Genomic DNA, 4,412 nt, shown 5'->3' with positions numbered 1-4,412 from the left:
GGGTATTTTGCACAATAGACAAAAACATCTTCCTAATTCCATCTTTTACTTACCTTGACAGACTTACCTTTTTTGACTAGGCATAATCCATATCAGTGTTTAAAACTGTTTGATAATGTTTTTAACTATCTATTATCATTTTATGTTAAATTTTTACTTTATGTGTATTGAATAACATTTGTTTTCAAAGTTTGTCTAGGAAAACCAGATGGCCAGACAATACATATATATGTACACAATAACACTGGGTTAAAAATGACTATTTTAATACAAGCATTGACTGACCTATGAAGTATCATATTTGAGTATTTTCTTTCGCATACATCAATGGTGTGTGTTTATAAGATTCTAACAAATTTCATGCCGCTTTATATATATATTTATGTTGACTTACGTTTTTGCTGTGTTAATTTATATTTTATGGAAACATTAGTTTGTATTTAATAATGTGTTTAACAGAGCTTGTGATATTTAGATATTATGTAGATTTTGCTATGTGTTATTAAGGCCATTTGGAAAATTGACGATATATTTACATTCTCATAGTAATTCGTAATACCTTTTTCCATCACTCTCAGGTATAAACTATTTTTATTATAATCAAAATATGTAAAACAGCCATACATGATCTGCTATATGTTGATGGTATGGGAGACTGTGAGCACAGGGTCTTGAATTGATTCGTCTCTTCCTTCTAAACTGATCGGGATTGAACAAGGTTATATCTGGTATATTTGTGGAGTCCACACTAGGTGGCGTTGTTCTTTTTTTATAACTTTATGGGGAAGAGAAGTCAAAACATTCAAGTCCCTGTGGTACTGAGTGATCGTTTCTCCCGGAACAGTGTTGTTCAGTATCTGACCTTTATGAAATAGTAATTGTATTTTTGCACTGAAAACATGTTTTTCGTTTATCGTTTATGCCATGCCAACGAACAATTAGCTGTGATAGGGCATGCATAAGGGAAAGTTGTAACATCAAATGAATTGCATTATGTATCAAATGAAGAGTGAAAAATATTGCCATTAGAGTTTGCAATATCGAACGCAAAAATGACTATAGCATGCGAACAAGGCACATGTCCATCCTTTATACAAACTGTAAACATCAAAGTACACGAGATGTTGAAGCCCATCAGGACATGTATGCATGTATAGGAGTACGAGATGTGTGTCAGGTGTTGTACATCTGTCGTGTGGTATATGATATGTACTAATAACAGTCACTGTGTCGGTAACAGTTAACGACGTATACAATGTCGATCAGTACTCCGTGTAACAGACTTTCCGTACATAGAGGTTTTGTGAGTTGTACAATTATATACGCTTCACACGTCTTGTGTGTCCGGCCCCTGTGATATTTAAAAGTCCGAATATCCAAAACACGTTCGGGGCGGATCCTGTACGGAAGCCGACAGGTGTCACAAACATATTTTTTTCTTTAACTCACAGCTGTGGATTAGGAAGATTTTTTGTAATTTTGTAAATTTGCATTAGCGAGTGAAGAAAAACATAAGACAGTAAATGTACCAATCGGCTTTCCTAGGATCCACGAGACGCGGGCGTGAAGAATTCTCGTCACCACTTCCCCGCCTTTTGAAACAATTCCAAGCTGTCAATTTAAAGTCAAAGCAAAGAAAAATGAAAATAACGCTAACGTATGCACATGCATTTGAAATCAAACCTTTGTTTAAAATTCAGATGTGCCCTAACAATATATAGCCAACTCGACATGAAAGAAACCAGCAAATTGCTTTCCGCCATTAACTTGCCTCAGCCAAATTAGAGTTTTCTAAGCGCCAGTTAGGTACGCTTATACGTCTTCAGTCAAAGGATATTCGGACTACCATGTCGACCGATTGCCACTGGCGTAGTTCGACGGGTCTTTTCCGGTTATGACGTCACATCATGCAGATTTCTGCAGTTGCAGTTTACTCCTTTGTATTTACTTTTTTACGGTTGCCCTTAATTTGAATAATGGAATTTGTTCTTGAGAAATTGTCCCCGTCTTGAAACAGTACAACCATCTCGTACATTTAAAGATAAAAAAAAAAAATGCTGTCAGACACCGACCGAAACAAATCAACATTACATCTATGAAGTCATATGGAATGTCATATATGCGGAAAATGTATGTTAATGTCAATACCAATGCATTTGGGCGTAAATATGAACAATTGACGTCATACCCCGTCGGCTCGGTGGCAATCCGTCCATAATAATATGTCTGGCATCCGTAAGCCCTGATGTCGTGTCCGTCAGGGTAAGTAAGAGAGTTAGTAATGTGAAGAAATTAATGGAGATGTTTTAATCTTTAAGTGCTTATATATATATATTACACAATAATAACATGTTAATACGTGCACGTGTACCTGCCGTATTGTCGGGCACGGGGAGCCAATACCATGCCAATGACGTCACCTAGTAATGACGCGTCTGATGACGCCGATGTGATGATACGTCTATGACATGGCGGTCACGTGATATTGAGACCGTCACGGACCACACTCACTATTTCGCAATGACGTACCAGTGTCGGGCACTGACGTGAAATAGCGGCCGTGACGTGTTGATGTACTTTGTTGATTTTCACATTTTGACATATCAGATGATGTTTATCTATATTTAATCTGTTGAACCCATATGATTGGGTTATATCTTTTGTAAAGAAGCGTGTGATGACGGCTATGTTTTACAAGGACCCCAGTGGAGATTATACTTCTTTTACAATGACGTTTCCTGTCTCCAAAACATGGGAACTGATGTGAAGGGAAAACACATTATCTACATTGGTGTTTTTTCCCCCATGTGTACTTGTTATGTAACTTAGGCTGGTTTTACGTAATTAGTTATGATATCGACCTTTAGATAAACGAGTTTTCATAGAGATATACTTTATATACTATACTGTTTACTAGTAATGCTATTTGCAGTAGAAAAATCAGACACGTTTGAGTGTAGATAATTCAATGACTTGGGGAAGTGATTCATAAATGATCTCTGAATGACGAATTTATTGACAGCAACACGAAAGTTCTCTGATATACTGGCGGTCAGTTTATCTCGTGTCGGTTGGCAGTGATTCAATGGAAGAAAATCTATACACGAGCTATGAATGAACAAACGGCTACATTTTACTTCCGTTTCCTCTGGTATCCGCTGATAACCCTCGCCAGCCCGAGGTATTTAAACTTAATGTGTGAAGATAGAGACGCATTACAGCAGTGCCAGCCGACATTTGAGCTATCGAAACTGACCCCGAATACGTGCTCGGATTTTTTTAATCCAACGAAAGTGCCTGCCAATCCTTTCTAATCAAACATTTCAATAAAACTACCGACACATCATTGATTCTTTTATTTTGATCCAGAGATATGTACGTGTGCTTATTGCATCTGACATGATTTAGACAGAGAGTTAACTTCCTTGACGACGGATTATCTGCGCATGTGTAACTGATGCGTTGTGTTGTAATACATTGTACGTGAATACACGATTTATTATATACATTTACATTTACCTTCTAACGGGTTCAGGTTGTATTGCCTTGATCCATTATCTCACTTGAATGCTCATTTGACAAATTTTACAAACGATCCATTACTTTGAAAAAAACAATCTACATTGTATTGATGTAAGTCTCATCTGATTCATAAGATAACACTATCCAAATTTTTGTGTTGATAATGTTAGCTGGGATTGTCATGAAAATGAAATGTAACCCAGTTTTCTTAGCTCTAACGTTGACATATCTTTAAATGCGAAACAAATATTGATTTTTCCGTTTATTTGTTTTTGAGGGGAAAAAATCAATTCATCAATAAATGAATGACAAGCCAACAGTGTATTTTTTCACTCAGTCGTAGATTTAACCCTAATTTGTCATCTTTTGTTTTAAAACATGTCTTTTTGAGCTGGTAAAAATGACTTCTACCCAAATAAGAATGATTTGCCATTGTGATGATTTACTGGATGATCTCGGTTAATAAATGCTCGAACTAACCTCGTCATTGGTTGTTTGTTATTTTGGAGGAAAGTACATGCGACTTCAGTGTGATAATCGAGGACAAGGTAGGTACACATACATACTCTGTTTTAATATTGCCTGTATGCACGATGTTTGTTTTTTCAATATCTGAACTTTCTAGTATCAAAAATAATTCCGCAATACTTTTTATATATAAGTAATTAGAACCGATGACATTTCTATTTTGTTTTATGTCTTGGGTTTTTGTTTTTAGGTCACCTGAGACAAAGTCTCAAGTGACCTATTGCGATCGCCTTTTGTCCGTCGTCGTCCGTCGTCCGTCGTGCGTCCGTAAACAATTTACATTTTCGACTTCTTCTCCAAAACCCCTGAACCAATTTCAATGAAATTTTGCAGGGACCTTCCATGGACAAAGGTCAACAAAA

Source organism: Mizuhopecten yessoensis, unplaced genomic scaffold, assembly GCF_002113885.1.
Source record: "Mizuhopecten yessoensis strain PY_sf001 unplaced genomic scaffold, ASM211388v2 scaffold3235, whole genome shotgun sequence".
Taxonomy (NCBI): Eukaryota; Metazoa; Mollusca; class Bivalvia; order Pectinida; family Pectinidae; genus Mizuhopecten; species Mizuhopecten yessoensis.
This window is presented reverse-complemented; position numbering follows the sequence as displayed.